Source organism: Chelon labrosus (genome assembly GCF_963514085.1).
Source record: "Chelon labrosus genome assembly, chromosome: 19".
NCBI lineage: Eukaryota > Metazoa > Chordata > Actinopteri > Mugiliformes > Mugilidae > Chelon > Chelon labrosus.
The window spans coordinates 1,419,885-1,436,901 of NC_140352.1; positions in this window are offsets into that span (position 1 = coordinate 1,419,885).

The following is a 17,017-nucleotide window of genomic DNA, read 5'->3' on the forward strand; positions in this document are numbered from 1 at the left end:
AGGTACTGGTGAATTATCGGGGGAGAGCACGCTGACAGCGACCAGAGGAAAGGGAGGCGGAAAACCAATCGATGTCGGTGTGCTAAAACAATGGGTTTTATTGAACGGTCTTAAAACCAAGAGCGTTAAAACCTTAAAAGGTTTTAAAACCAAAAGTAAAAAATTCAGACAAATGTTAAAAACAGTCCATTACTAAAATAAAATAAAAGAGTCTATCATGGTCAACAGACCGGGTACGAGGCGGCTCAGAGGGGAGGTGACGGGGGCCTGCTACCGCTCCAGGTGCCGCAGGCGCCTCTTCTGCCCTTGTGCCTTTGTGTCTGTGTGTGTGTTTGCCTGTGTGGCAGAGGCCCAGAGTGGATCGAGCCACTTACAACTTCATTAAAATTTAAAAAAAAAAGGCTCTAAGTATTCCCTTATGCTCACCTTTGACCTCCATCGACTTATCCTTTTACACTACACACATTTCTGGTATCCTCCTATCTCCCTGCCTCTTTCGCCTACTTCCACACTCCATTTCCACGCCCCTTCCTATCCCCCGCCCCCACCACACATCCCTTGACCGGGTTCATTAGTTTAAGGTCATCAATCATCCAGAGTGACTTAAGGTGTTTCCTTTTGTTTTTCATGTGCTTTGTGGATTTATAGAAGGCTTATGATCATGTCCCCAGAGGCATCCTGTGGGAGGTGCTCCAGGAGTACGGGGTGGATGGCCCCTTGCTAAGGGCCATTCAGTCCCTGTACCAAAGGAGTGCTAGTTTGGTCCGTGTAGCTGGTAGTAAGTTGGACCTGTTATGATGATATGGATGCTTAACTGGTTTGTCGTGGTAAGGAGAGAGCTAAGCCGAAAGGCAAAGCTCTCAATTTACCGGTCAATCTACGTTCCAACCCTCTCCTATGATCATGAACTTTGGGTAATGACCAAAAGAACAAGATCATGATACAAGCGGTCGAAATGAGTTTCCTTCTCAGGGCTCAGCCTTAGGGATAGTGTAAGGAGCTCAGACATACGGGAGGAGCTCAGAATAGAACCGCTGCTCCTCCACATCGAGAGGAGTCAGCTGAGGTGGCTAGGGCATCTGGTAAGGATGCCTCCCGGACGCTTCCCGGGAGAGGTGTTTCGGGCATGTCCCAGGGTAAGGAGACCTCAGGGCCGACCAAGGACACGATGGAGGGATTATATCGCTCGTCTGGCCTGGGAACGCCTGGGGGTTCCTCTGGAGGAGCTGGTGGAAGTGGCTGAGGAGAGGCTTAAATGTTGTTAGTGGGGGGCCTTTGAGGGGAGGGGCCTCTGTGGATCATACCACAGATACTCGATCAGTTTGGGATCTAGTGAATTTGGAGGCCGGGTCAACACCTTGTGCTGTTCTTTATGTTTTTTTTTTTTTTTAGTTGTTCCTAAAGTGTTTTTGTGTGTGTGTCTGTGTCAGGCTGCATCCTGCTGGGGATGGCTGCTGCCATCAAGGAGTGTCATTGCTATGGGGTGGGGGTGCCTGGTCTGGTCTAGGTGGGTGCTACATGTCTAAGTAACATCCACACCAATGAATACCAGGTCCAGAAGTTTCCCAGCAGAACATTGAACTGTCACAAGATGGTTTAAATGTTATTCACTTCTCCTGTCAGTGGTTTTAATATTGTGGCTGTACAACTTGCGAATGTTGCTTGTATGCTAGCAATGAGCATCTGCACTTACTGTCTTCTCAAAAACAACTTTTAAGGACACAACAACAACTCCACCAACCAACAATCTAAATTAAAAATGAACTAAATTCACAGTAATAGTCCAAATAGGCTCAGCTACTTTGTCATCTTTTAGGGTTTTATCAGTTTTGATTTACTGGTCATATTACTGCCTTCTTAGATAGAAGATAAAAACATTTACAACATCTCTCAGGCGTCTGGGTCTCTGTTTAAAGAATTCCTCAGTTGTGACGTTTGGGTAAGGGCTGTTTTAGTAAACACTGCAACGCGTCAACATATTCTGTGCAAATCAACGCTTTTTACATAATCATCAGAATGAGTTAATGTTGAGGTACGTTTTCAACAGGGCTGGTTTTGACTGGGCCTAAAGTTTGAAGTGGTTCTCAAAGTTTGTAGCTAGAGGTGTGTCTATTAAATGTTAACTGATCCTGGCTTAATGTTACATGGGTGAATTGATATCTGTTTGTTGATGGATTAAAAGATCCTGTTCCTGTTAATTTCACTTTAACTTAACCCTTGGATGTTCAGGATGAAAACAGCCACTTGGAGTCACATTTTGCTCAGAATTTGACCATAACTTTCACTTTATTCACTTTTTTTGCTTAAATCTTTTAATCAACCTTAGTCCTGATCAAAATTACTAAATATTAAAAAAAGATTCAAAATTTGAATCCTTTAAATGCCAATTTAAAAAATAAAGTCACTGATATGGGAAAAATACACACAAAATTACCTATTTTCAATATAAAAAATGATCTCTGTTGAATATGCAAATTATATTTAAATTGACCCTGGAGTGGAGGCGCTCAAAAATGTCCTCTTTGACAGCTGTCCTCCATGCTCCACAATGTTGGTTAATATCACATATGATCTGTACATTGATGAATGAAAATGTTTCATCATGTGATGGTTCTTTTATTTTAAAAAAAGTTTAGTTTCTGTATTTGATATATGGAGTTTATGAGCATATTAGTGTGTGTCAGAGCCGTTCCTTGCTATAGGACAGGAGCATCCAAACTTTTTTTCCTGAAGGCCACACTAGGTGACTTATACTGCCTCACTTCTAATGCAAAAATGTTATTAAAAATCAAATGCAGGTAAACTACATTTGATAATTGAACATGTTTGAAGAAAAACACCATCATAGCTCTACATTAATGGATTTTAATTTTATTTTTGACAAAAACATTGGCAGGTCATTCTCTCAGTGACAGTGTCAGATTGCTTCTTCAGATGGTGTTTCCCCTTCATAGTCCTGTATGAAAGAAGAGACAAGAAGAGAAATAGGGGATGTGGATGTTAAGCAGTTAAATTATTGGGTTTGATAACACATGAACTAAGGTTTGTTTAAAGTTGTCATCAGCTTTAATTTACTGAATTTATCAAGTAATTGGGCTAATTAACACTAATGGACATTGTGCTCAGTGGGAGCAGTGATGCTGTGCTTTGTTCTGAAGAATGACTGGCAGGTCAGGAGTAAGTTTGGTGGTTGCGATGCGAAGGACATCACAGAGATGGCTGTCGGTCATTCTGGTTCTCAATCTGCTTTTGTTCAGAGTCAACAGAGAGAAAGTCTGCTCACCAGGGCAGTGCAGAGACCTTTGGAGGGTCAGGTGCTCAAAGTTAAAAGTGGGTACACTGAACAGCTTCTGGTGAGGGGGTTGGTGAGGAGGCTGGAGGTGGGCTGTACTGATCCGAGAGTGTAGACACTAAAAAGAGCATGGGAGAGATAGTAGCTGATTAAACAAGTGTTATGTGATCATGACAAGACGCAAAGATATCTAACACTGAAAATGGCTCAGTGTGACAGCTGACTGTTACTGTGACATACTGCTGAGAAAGGCTGCAGCCAAGGATGACTGCTTCAACTAAACAGAACAAGTTGATCATTCGTAACTGAACGGGGAACATTAATGGGAGGAAGAGAATAAAGGAGACGCAGCCTATATCCTCAAAGCCATCAACCAAACTGTGCATCAGTGCATGTATATTACATGAACTGAAAGGAGAACATTAATAATGGGAGAAAGAGAATGGAGGTGTCAGGATCTATGTTTCTTTTTAGATTGCTTCTGTCTGTCTCTCTCTGGAGCTGGGCGGAGCTGGAGCCACCTGTGAACACACCTGCAAGCAATGGAGCCTCATCAGCCACCTACTCACCTTGCCAATAAAATCCTGGTTCAGTCCTCCACTCGTCGCCAGCTCGTCTGCTTACCTCAGTGCTCCCGGATCGACCCACTCACCTGTTTTTTCGCCTTCTCCTTGAGATCCTCACCAGCTCCACCAGTTCGCCTGCCATCTTCCCTGCACCTCTTCCCCTGTTCTCCCTGGATACCTCACAACCTGCTTCAGACCTACCAGTGTCTTGTTTTCTACAATAAACCAGTTTTATAACCACAACTACCTGCTTCGGGTTTGTGTTTGAGATTTGTGTCCAAATTAAATCGGCAAACGTGACAGGAGGAGGTGTGTGTCTGTTTGTGTCTCTCTGTTTTTTTTTTACACATCACAGTGACATTTTTCTTTGTTGCAGTTGTAACAGCAACCTCCTTTTGCCCATGCTCTGAAAAATGTTAATGACTTCTGTCAGGTTCAACCAGCCTAAGACATACAAAATCTTATACACAAAGTTAATGCCTGGTTCAATTAACCTGGAACATTCAGAACACCACAAAGAAGAAGAGAAAGACAAGAGGGTTAGATTTCTTACTCGCGAGGAGAACGGACAGAGACACGCTGTTACAATCTCATGCCCGCTCTGAAGCGTGTTCAGCCGTCTCCTCTCTTTTTATTTCCTTAGGGTGGTCCCTAGTTACAGAAGAAGAGTTGCAGCACTACAGGAAAGGGGGGACACACAGCTGCAACTTCTCAGTCTATATGTCTAGTATCTTTGTCTGCACACGTTGCTCTATCCTTGACCTCGGAACGGCTCGTTCCGTCTCCATCAGCTCTGTGGTCAGGGCTCAGCTCCTCTCCCGCACATCTGACTCCTTGATGATTCCTCAGCCGTTGCACCGTCTTACTTTTGCTTTCCTGAGGAAACAACTCTTACACAAACAAGCTGCTCACACACACATACTAAAATAGGTCAGTGATAGTATTTAAGTAATAGAGTGAATATGGGATAACTTATATACGTTTATTCCAACAACTTCACTAAGGTTGATTTGAATATCCTTCTCCTCTGTGCAGAGGGCACAAAGTTTTGTTTTCACCAGCTTCAGTTTTGAGAAAGAACATTCCACAGTTGCTGTAGACACCTGAAGGGTACCGTATGTCTTCTGCAGCTCAGTCAAGTTAGGGAAAACCAGATGTGCATTTTTTTTTTTCCTTTGACCACTGAAAGAATAGATGCCACACTGATTGGTGTGGTGCATGATTATTAGTATGGAAGACCTTAAGTTCTGTCTGCAATTTGTCTTCAATGTTGTATCTGGCAGAGTTTCTTCACAGCTTGCTGTGCCTCTGTTGGAAATTTTGCCGTTTTCCAGTTCTCTGTGGCTGTCAGGCAGTGGAGGGCATTCAAGATTGTGTATGCTGCAGCCAGGTCTGTGTGTAAGGAGGGGGAGATGAGAAGTGGAGGATATGAATGAGTAGAAAAGATTAGGGGGGGGGGCACAGGTAGGGAGGAAAGAGGAGGAAACTGGCAGAAAACCAATCTATGCCGGTGTACTAAAACAATGCTTTATTGCACGGACTTAAAAAAAACAAAAAAAAACAAGAGAATTAAAACCTTACAAGGTTTTAAAACCAAACGTTGCAAATAAACGTAAAAAACAGTCCATTACTAACACAAAATAAAAGAGTCTGTCATGGTCGACAGACCGGGTACGAGGCGGCTCAGAGGGGAGGTGACGGAGGCCTGCCACCGCTCCAGGTGCCGCAGGCGCCTCTTCTGCCCCTTGCAGTGGGCTTGCTTGAAGTAACCTGCAAAATAAAAAACGCAAGGCCAGTACGGATGTCCACAAAACGCACGAGCTACTGTGCCGCTACCCTGGGACACCCGCCACCTTGGCTCGTTCTCGGCCTCCTCCTCGTTCTCGTCCCCTCGTGCCGCCCGACGTCCCTCTCACATGATGACTTTGTGCCTTGTCCGTCCGTCCGTTCATCTTGATTCTCCTTTTCCTACATGTTATTTCCGGTGCCGAGCCCGTCCTCTGTCTAGCGTCCTCTTCCCATCTTGGCTGTCTCTCTTTTCCGGTTTGTGCCTCTCTTCATATATCCCTCCGAGACTCTCCGCCGCTGCCGATTGGTTCAGCGGTTCGGGGAAAGGGCGGAACCTCCCAGGTGTAGCTGCTCAACCACGTGGTGCGTTCACAGGCAGTCGTTAATTAAAACCACACGCATGCATTAAAAACATAATAAATAAAACAATTAAAAACACAAGTAAAAGCATGCAATAGTAAAAACTCAGTAAAATATAAAACCAAGTAAAAAAATACAGTCATGCTAAAATACTTCTCTGCCCTGTGACATATGTCTTTCTGCTGCAAAGCATCAGAGACCATTGCAGTCACCTGGAAGATTGGACAGGTGATCTCCAGACACAGGAAGAATTCAGAGTTGATGCTCTTGAGAAGAATCATTGCATCACCTGCTGAAAAGTCTGGTCCGTCTTGTGTCATTTCTGCAAAAAACTGCATGACAGCTGGGAGGACCTTCCTCAGAGTGTGAAGGGCAGTTTCTCTGCAGGCCCAGCCCGTGTCTGACAGCTTCTGCAGCTCCAGTGGAGTATAAGGTTTTTCAACTAAGTTGAAAAAGCTGACAAAACAGATGTTCGACTTTGCACTTTCAACTAACACCAGATTAAGGCAATGTGCCTGTGCTGCCCTCGGTATGTTACTCTGATACCACTTGGCAGTTAGATAAACTCCTTCCAGACATCACGACTCTGAAGACAGTTGACCATTGTCCACAGGTTTATTGACATCATCGAAAAGAGTAAAACTGAAACATACAAACAGCGTAATGAACAAAAGATAATAAAATGTCCTTTTTTTACACAAACACAATGTAAATATACTGATTCTTCAATGAACTAAATTGACCTGTTTTTTAACTACTGCTTTCATGTATTTATTGTACTTTTAGCAACATATGTGCCTACAAGTTATTATATTTTAACACATTTTTAACGTACCATCAACTATTTATTCATATTTATTTGTATTTATTATCCCTATGAACTTAAATAGCAGTCACGACAGCTTTGATTGTAAATTGTGGTGACTCGATGAATTCTTGCATCAAACTTCACGAAACTAAACATAAACTCAAAAATAATGATCTGGGATGGCAAACAACATCCAAACAAATAATACATACCAACGATGCTATCAATGGCGTAAGATGTTTGCAGATTGAACCGGATTGAGAGAGGAAACAATTCACAGCTCCCAGACAATGCTTGGTTGTGTCTTTCTACTTCCTGATTCTGTGATCACATGTCTCATAAGTCACTCCTACTCCTACTCCTTGACTCTCAAAGTGACAGTAACACAATTCAGAAACATGAGAAATGACTTGAAAAAATGCAAGCAAATTCTTAACATGCCAAATTAACATTTGTAACAAAACACTCCCCGTCTGGCGCGATTACACGCCACAGTCCATGGCACCCCATATACCTAGACGTCTGGGAGGAGGAGAAGTACTATCTCGGTCACAGACCTGAGAAAAAATGTAGACCCTCCTGGTTTAATGACCTTCACCTCGACCTTGCGCACCTTCCCGTCTTCGCTAGGGAAGGTCTTTGTTACCAGTCCAAGAGGCCATTCATTTCTTGGTACTTGGCTGTCCTTGAGGAGAACAACACTTCCTGGCTTAATGTCTGGATGGATAGACTGCCATTTCCGGCGTGTCTGCAGCATTGGGAGGAATTGTTTTCGCCACCTATCCCAGAACGTGTTGGACAGGTGCTGAACCTGTCGCCATTGGCACTTGTAAAGGTCTGAAGGTCCAAACTCGCCGTTAGGAGCCGAAAGGATGTTCACCTTTTGTGTGAGAAGAGCAGCCGGAGTCAGTATGAACGAATCGTCAGTATCAGTTGACACAGGAACGAGAGGCCTGCTATTGATAATTGCTGCCACTTCTGCCATAAAAGTCACCAACACCTCATGGGTAAGTTTGTCTTTCAGCTGGAGGAACATGGAGTCAAGGATTCTCCTTGCAAGTCCAATCATCCTTTCCCATGTTCCACCAAAATGGGACGCGTGTGGAGGATTAAAAGTCCAAGAGCAACCTTGACCTGACAGGTAAGTCTTCACTGTTGCTTCTTTAATGTTCGAGGGTATCTTCAAGTCCTTGCAGGCACCAACAAAGTTGGTGCCACGGTCTGAGCGGAGGTGTTTGACGGGACCACGCACTGCAAGAAAGCGCCTTAATGCGTTGACGAAGCTGGACGTATCGAGAGATTCTATGACCTCGATATGAACCGCCCTCACGCTCATACACGTGAAGATTACGGCCCACCGTTTGCTGTGTGAGAGACCTCCTCTTGTGCGACGAGAACAGATGCTCCAAGGGCCAAAAACATCTAGCCCAACATTGGTAAAGGGAGGGTCTGTCGAGAGACGATCTGCAGGAAGACTGGCCATCTTTTGAACAACGAGTGGAGCTCTAAGCCTTTTGCAGATTACGCAATGGTGGATGATACTGCTCACCTTTCTTTTACCACCAACTACCCAAAGGCCCGCCGTACGGATAGCCCCTTCTGTAAACAGACGACCTTGATGTTGGATTTGTTCGTGGTGATGCTTCACAAGTAAGGCTGCAATGTGATGCTTGCCAGGTACAATCAATGGAGTCTTTTCATCCTGATCAAGATTTGCATTGTGGAGGCGGCCTCCGACTCTCAGAAGGCCGTGTGCATCAATGAAAGGATCCAGACTTTTGAGAACACTACCTTTAGGTATCTGCTCACGCTTTTGGATGCATTTGATCTCTTGACTGTAGGTTTCTTCTTGTACTGTTCGAATGATTATGCGTGATGCTTGGTCAGACTCCTCAACAGTGCACTTTGTTTCACAGTAATGCCAGCCTTTACATGAACTGTTCTTCTTCAAGGTTGTGTCGAAAAGACGGCTTATGTGAATGAGGCGAGTAATGGCCCGAGTTAGTGACTTCCAGGATGAGAATCTTAAGAATCGTTGGGAACCAAGCTGCTTGGACATTGTTGCGGTACTCAAAGTGGATACTAGAGGACGAATGTCCGGGTCTGAACTTGGCTCCACAAGATCATAAAGGCTCTCAGAGACACCTGTCTTTGATATGTACAGAGATTTGGGTCCACTCAGCCAGTTGGTGTTGCTCAAATGACCTGCAGCAACAGAACGTGTACCAAGATCTGCAGGGTTTTGTTCTGTTGACACGTAGCGCCATTGGTCTGGATGAGAGGACCTTCGGATACGTAGCACTCGGTTGCTAACATACACATAGAAGCGTCTGGTTTCATTAGAAATGTAACCCAGAACTACCTTGCTGTCTGTGTGGAAGGTAGTAGCATCAAGCTGAAGGTCTAATTCTGCTGAGATTAGGTCGGCTAACTCCACCGAAAGCACTGCAGCGCAAAGCTCCAGTCTTGGAATTGTTTGCTCTGGAAGGGGGGTCAGCTTGGCTTTGCCCATTACAAATCCAACATGGTTGGTTCCTGCAGTGTCAGTGACTTTCAGATATGCCACAGCAGATATAGCTTTTGTTGATGCATCGGAAAAGACACACAATTCCCTTCTGACAGCAGCTGAGGGTGACGTAGTGGTGTAGGCTCTAGGGATAGAAAGTTGAGACAATTCTTTCAATGACATTCTCCAAGAAGTCCACGTTTCCTCCATTTCTTGGGCCAGTGGCGAGTCCCAGTCGCTGTTCTCAGTAGTAAGTTCTCTCAGAATGGCCTTGCCTTGAATGATTACTGGCGCTACAAACCCCAGAGGATCATAGAGGCTGTTGATTGTGGATAAAACACCTCGTCGAGTGTAGGGTTTGATCTCATTGCCGACGCTGAAATGGAAACAGTCGACCTGGAGATTCCAATTGAGTCCAAGACTTCTTTGCGTTGGCAGCATGTCTGCATTGAGGTCCAGGTCTTTAAGGTCTTTTGAATGATCTTCTGCTGGAAATGCCTCCATGACCTCCTTGTTATTTGCTGCTATTTTGTGCAGTCTTATGTTTGACTTGGAAAGCACATCCTGTGTTTTCTTTAGTAGGCTGATGGCAGCTTCGACTGTAGGCAAGGACTTTAAACCATCATCCACATAGAAGTCACGCATAACAAAACTCCTAACATCAGGATCGACGTCAAGCTCGCTGCCTTGAACAGACTGGTGCAGTCCATGAATAGCCACTGCGGGCGACGGACTATTCCCAAAGACATGGACCGTCATCCGATACTCCACGATGTCTTTTGCGGGATCACTATCCTGGAACCACAAAAAACGCAAGAAGTTCCTATCATCTTCTCTCACCGAAAAACAATAGAACATCTGTTCTATGTCTGCCGTAAAGGCGATAGCTTCCTTTCTGAAACGCATTAGTACACCGAGCAGTGTATTGTTCAGATCAGGTCCAGTTAACAACACGTCGTTGAGTGACACACCGTTGAACTGGGCACTCGAGTCGAAAACCACTCTAATTTGTTTTGGTTTTCTTGGGTGGTACACGCCAAATATCGGCAAGTACCACCGTTCTTCATTTGCCTTCAGAGGAGGGGCTAGCTCAGCGTGACCATTCTTAAACATCATGTCCATGAATTTGACAAAGTGATCCTTCATTTCAGGTTTCCTCTCAAAATTGCGCCTGAGAGACGTGAGACGATTCAGTGCTTGGAACCTGTTATTAGGAAGCTGTTGGCGTGGGCACTTGAAGGGTAATGGAGCAACCCAAGAGTTGTTTGAATCTTTCTTTAGTCCTTCCTCCATTATTTTCATGAAAGAAGCATCTTGGATAGACGGAGCCACTTTGTTGTCGTCTTTAGTCTGTTTAAACACATTACATCCCAGCTGATCAACATCACAGGTTGATGTCTCCTCAGAATGTGTTTGGAGGTTTGTGATCTGAGTGTCACTGTATTTTTCTTTTACATGAAAGACATTAGGGCATGGCTCAAAGAGCGTAGGGCGTTCTCGTTCCGTGATGTTCGTGTAGAAAGCGTTGACTGTCACCGGTTTGTGAACTCGGCCCAGGCACACATTGCCCACGATGACCCATCCTAGGTCCAATTTCTGAGCATAAGGTAGGTTGTGTGGACCATTCACTTGTTTACGAACCTTATGGACTCTGATGATGTCTCGGCCTAGGAGGAGCATAATAGAAGCTTGTGGGTCAATGTCTGGGATGAGATGTGCAATTGATTTCAGGTGTGGATGATGAAGTGCCGCAGTGGAGGTTGGAATTTCATCTCTGTTATCTGGAACGTCATCACATTCTATGAGACTGGGCAGTGGGATGCTGACAGTCCCATCCAGAGATTCAATGATGTAGCCACTGGCTCTTCTCCCCACTGCCGTCTTTACTCCAGCACACGTTTTCAATGAGTAAGGAGCACTTGAACTTTGATCATTAAAAATCTTGAAGAACTGCGAGCGAACTAATGATCTGTTGCTCTGTTCATCCAAAATCACATACATCTTCACGGCTTTGTCTCTATGACCAGCTGGATACACTTTTGCAAGAGATATCTTAGAGCAGGATCGGTCCATCACATCCCTACCACAGACGTCCGTGCATGTGTTGTCAACTTGGGGTTGTGGTGAGATAGCCTGCTCCCCGCCATACTCTGGAGCAGGGTGTCTGCCTTCAATCCAGGGTGCAGGTCCAGGATGCAGCGCTGTGTGATGTTTTTCACTTTTACATTCGTAACACCTTACATTGAATGTACAGTTCTTTGCTATGTGTGATGACGAAGCACAGCATTTGAAGCAGACATTATGCTCTTTTAAGAATGCCTTACGATCTTCAACGGGCTTTTCTCTGAACACACGACATTTACGTAAAGGGTGTGGTTTTTTATGGATCAGACACAGTTTGTCACAGTCATCAGATTGCTTTGAGGGCCCATCAGGATCAGAGATGTGCTTGGGAAGTATCTCTGTTTTATGAACACAGACTTCTCGTTGTTTGTTTGGCTTCCAAGATATTCTTTCATTCCTGGGAGTGTTGTCTGAGTGAGAGGCGAAGTTGAAGCTTGGATCATTTTTAACACGAGCTTGGTGACTGACAAATTGAACAAAGTAGGCAAAGGGAGGAAACGAAACCCGGTATTCCTGCTTGTATGATGCCCCAGCTGACGCCCACTTCTCCTGGAGATTAAACGGGAGTTTTTGTACAATTGGGTTGATGCCTCTCGCTGTGTCAAGGAAGGAAAGGCCAGGTAGGTCTCCTTCAGCTTTGGCTGACTCAAGTTCCATCAGAAGATCGCTCAGCTTTATTAGTTTGGAATGATCTCGATTTGTCATTTTTGGAAAGGCGTCAATGCGTTTGAACAGAGCATCTTCTATTACTTCCGCTGAGCCGTAAGTGCGTTCAAGTCTGTCCCATAGCATATGCAATCCCACTTCTGGTTGGTTGATGTGTATTACTCTTATATGCTCAACATGATCTGCCGACTCTTTGCCGAGCCACTTTAACAGAAGATCCATCTCTTCGCTTGGTGTGAGATCTAAATCTTTGGTTGCATTTTGAAAGGAACGTTTCCATGCTCTATAGTTCTGAGGTCTGTCATCAAACTGAAGCAAGCCTGTAGCCACAAGTTCACGACGAGCGAAGTATCTTACAAAGTCACTTATGTTAGAGTTGTTGTTATCGGAGGGGTGGGAAGTAGGACGACCATTGTCATTTTGACGTCTGAAATGTTGCACAGGATTAGTATGGTAGTTCTTGAACCTAACTTCGCGTGCCTCAGGAACACATTCATATTCATGGATGCGTGGCTGCCGTGCAGTAAGATATGGTGCTTGGGATGCAGTACTGAATTGGTCTGGCGAGAAGGGTTTGGCTTCAGGATTGAAATGTGAAGGTGAAAAGCTGCAGCCAGGATCTGGCTCTGATTTTGGTAGGACACCATCCTCACGTTGCTGAAGTCCTGCCTCTTGCACCTTGGCTTGTTCTGTAACATATTGTTCAGTGCGTTGTGCAACATCCAAGGGAGTGGAATCCAAGTTTAAATTGCAACTATGTTTCTCACTCTCTTCAACAGCAGCTTCAAGCGCTTCTGCTTCAGCGATGGCTGCGGCCGTTTCTTTCTTAACATTAAGCATGTCCATGGATGCTTCCAACTTAGCCTTTTCTAGCTTTAAGTTCATTTCCTCTTCGGCGTATGAAAGACGAGCTTTTGCTGCTTCTGCTCTGGCTCTTGCTTTGGCTGCCGCAGACCCAGTTGATGATGAACTCGAGGTACGGGAAACATAGGAGCGTGTTTTTAATGAAGTTTTTCTCTCTGACATGGTGTAGTCTTGTGCTTTACCTTTGTTTGACACTGTTATGTGGATCATCCACTAGCTGCGTGTGATGATGTTGTTAGTAGTGTCGATCGGTCTGCTGCTTTATCTTGCCCGTTAGACAGCCGTTGTTTTACTGTGCTGCCCTCGGTATGTTACTCTGATACCACTTGGCAGTTAGATAAACTCCTTCCAGACATCACGACTCTGAAGAATCAGTATATTTACATTGTGTTTGTGTAAAAAAAGGACATTTTATTATCTTTTGTTCATTACGCTGTTTGTATGTTTCAGTTTTACTCTTTTCGATGATGTCAATAAACCTGTGGACAATGGTCAACTGTCTTCAGAGTCGTGATGTCTGGAAGGAGTTTATCTAACTGCCAAGTGGTATCAGAGTAACATACCGAGGGCAGCACAAACACAAATGTAAATATACTGATTCTTCAGAGTCGTGATGTCTGGAAGGAGTTTATCTAACTGCCAAGTGGTATCAGAGTAACATACCGAGGGCAGCACAGTAAAACAACGGCTGTCTAACGGGCAAGATAAAGCAGCAGACCGATCGACACTACTAACAACATCATCAGTGTACGTACAAGGCCTTTGGATTTCTTTTTAGGATTCTTGACTGAAGACCCTTAAAGCGTCCACTCATGTTTGCAACACCATCATACCCTTGACAACGGATGTTTTCCAGCTTCAGATCATTTTCTTCCAGTAGACCTATCACTACCTTGAACATTACACACCTGAAGAAAGCGCTCCTTGATTTGCATGTTATGTACGTACCTGATAACAAAAGAAACCTGTTCAGTGTGTGCAGCATCTGTGGTTTCATCCATGAGAATTGAAAAGGTTTCGCTCTCTTGGATTTCTTTTTGGATTACTCGTTTGACTGATATGTCCAAAGCTTTGATCATATCATTCTGACTTCTGTTGGAGAGGAGTGAGACAAGAGGTCTTTTACCAGGTCCCTGCTTCTCTTTTATGGCTTCCAGGTGTAATTTAATTACAGTCATATTTGCTAAACAGCTTCAACAACTCTAGGAAAGTACCTGGAGTTTGGCTTGACAGGGTCTCATCATCTCCTCTATAAGGCATGTCCTGTCTTATCAGGTGAAGACATATGGCTTGTAAGAGATTTCTCAGTTTTTTTCTCTTTCTCTGTCTTTAGCAGCTTGTGATGCACAGTCACCCATTTAGAAAGCTGCCTCCAGTGATTTCTGTTTAAAGTTGTTCTATCTCACCATACCACACACACTGAAGCACTGTGCTCTTTAATTCTCTCCAGAGCCTTTCTCCTTCTGTTTTCCAGATTTTGTGGCTCTTGTATTTTTCCTCATTCAAAAAAGACTTGGGGAGTATTCTAGCCATGGGTTGTTCTCATACCATTTCTTTTGAAATGACAGCCCTCTTCATTCTTTGGAAATGATGAGAGCGCTGGTTGACAGGGTCCAATACTGTTGCTCAACTGAATGAAGGCTTCATCATATTTGATATGTAATTGCAGGGCATGGGCAGGATCATTTGAGTGGGTAAGTCCAAGCTGGTGTGAGAATGTTTGCCTCCCTCTGGTTTCAGTCTCCTCCTGGCTTGATGCTCCCTCTACCTCAACATCCTGTGTGGGCTCCTCAATAACCTCTGACATCTTTCCTCCAGCCTCTGTCTCCTCCTTGCTTTCTGTTCCCAGAAAACTCTCATTTCTCTGAGGCACAATGTCTTCCTCTTTCTCTCCTTCCATCTCCTCTTTCTCTCCTTCCATCTCCTCCTCTTTCTCTCCTTCCATCTCCTCATCTGACCTATCATCACTCACTCCCTGTCCATCTGGAAACAAGGCACAATTTGCTCTTGGTTTAATCCAGTCACCATCAATAATTAACCCACCATACCATGTTATTCTTACCTTTGAGCTCTTTGTCATCCAGCTGGTGAGTGATCCACTGCCTTTCACAGCCTCATGCAGCTCCTTTTGTTTTTGCTTTAACCTCCTCTCCTTACGAGGCATCTCTGCAGAATGAAATATGATCGATAAACTACAATCTGATGCACATAAAACACACACAGACACATAGTGACATTTCATACCTTTTCAAGAATTGTACTGTATATCCATGAATTGAATCCATTCATAATCTGCCCTTTATTATTCCTAGTGCTAATAATAAAGTAAAAAATAATTAAATGATATAGAAATCATGTATTTAAATGTTTTTGTCCTTTTATTCAGTTTGACAATCCGCTTGGCGCAAGACAGCAAGGTTCTAAAATTTATATATTTTGTATGCATATATTATTTGTGTGTAAATGTTATAAACAAGTACTGATATGTTTAAATGAGAGGTTGAGATCAGTTCTAATTGCAGACTCTCTTCCACTTCTTCTACATTCATCCACCAAGAAGCTCTGTGCCAAGACAGTCCTGCTTGGTGATGTGATGAACACAGTTGTGAAAACTGTCAACGTAATTCGGGCACGAGGGCTCTACCACGGGGAATTTCAAGCTTTCCTCTCTGATGTCGATGCTGAATATGGGGACCTCCTTAACCATTCTGGTTTTATTCCCTGGCATCAAACATGGACAAGTTTTTGAAAGAGACGGGCAGACCTCTTCATGAGCTCAGTGACCCTTTATGGTTGGCAGACCTGGCTTTTAGCTGATCTCACCGATCATCTCAACACCCTGAACAAGACACTTCAAGGCAAAGACCAGCTCGTACTACAACTGTGTGTGCACATGAACGCGCTCTGTGCTGAGCTCCGCCTCTTTGAGTCACAACTGCTCAACTTCAATGTAGCGCACTTCCCCATGCTGTCCGAAATAGTGATGTTCGATACCACCGATTTCCTTTCCAATCTGAATAAAAGTCAGGTTGGTATCGGCGATACCGAGCCGATACTTTGTGTAAATACACCTAATGTGTCTGGTAAATCTACAAAAAGTAGTGTATTTCAAATCATAGCTTCATAAAGAATACAAGAGCTGAAATAGCTCCACACATGACTCCGTTTACACTCTGCCATTGTGTCTGCAGACTGAGTGATTGACTGAGTGATGCATTACGCACTTACACAGCAAAAAGTAGACCCCACCAACTGCAAGATCTCAATAGTTTATCTACTTTCCACTGTGTTCCTGTTAATGATATCGATTACTTCAAATGACTGAAGTATCAAAAGTGTTGATATTTTGATTTGAGACTCGATTTTTGAGCATAAGGATCTGGTATCGGAGGTATCGATATTTCAGTATCGATCTGCACATCACTAGTCCGAAATCAAATGCACATTTCCAAATGCCAAGCGCTCTGCTAAAATGGAAGAACACGTGTCTGTGATCAAATCTCTCATTGAAGAATTTAGTTGCCATAATGTTTTGCCACTGAGAAGGAAATCACACTGTTTGCAGCTCTGTTTTTGATCAACACAGTCTCACACCTTGTCGTCACATGCTGCCGTTTGGTCTTTTAGCCCTGACGTCCTAAGCCGACGTGTAGGGGGCCCCCTCTTCATCGCTTGACGCCGTAGAGGGTCATCCGATAGATTTGAATGCAAATCCCTCATCTTTGTATTTTGACGGAAAGGGGGTTAGCCGTCCAGCGGTTTGCCTGCGCTGGAAATATGTTTTTTGGCGATTGATTTTGTGTTACAAATGTGTATTTTGCAGCACCGTGCGGCGCATATGCTGAACAATCATTGGTGCGGTGAACATGTTCGTGGAGCAGAAACCCTTGTCTTCTACCACGACTTTCTTTTTTTTTTTTTTTTTAAGTCTACATTAAAATGACATAATTACTGGAGTTACAGGACTGCATGTTTGCTGTAGGCTTAAAACTACTTTTTCTTTACCTTTTTTTTTTTTTTACTTTTCAACCTGCGACGCATAG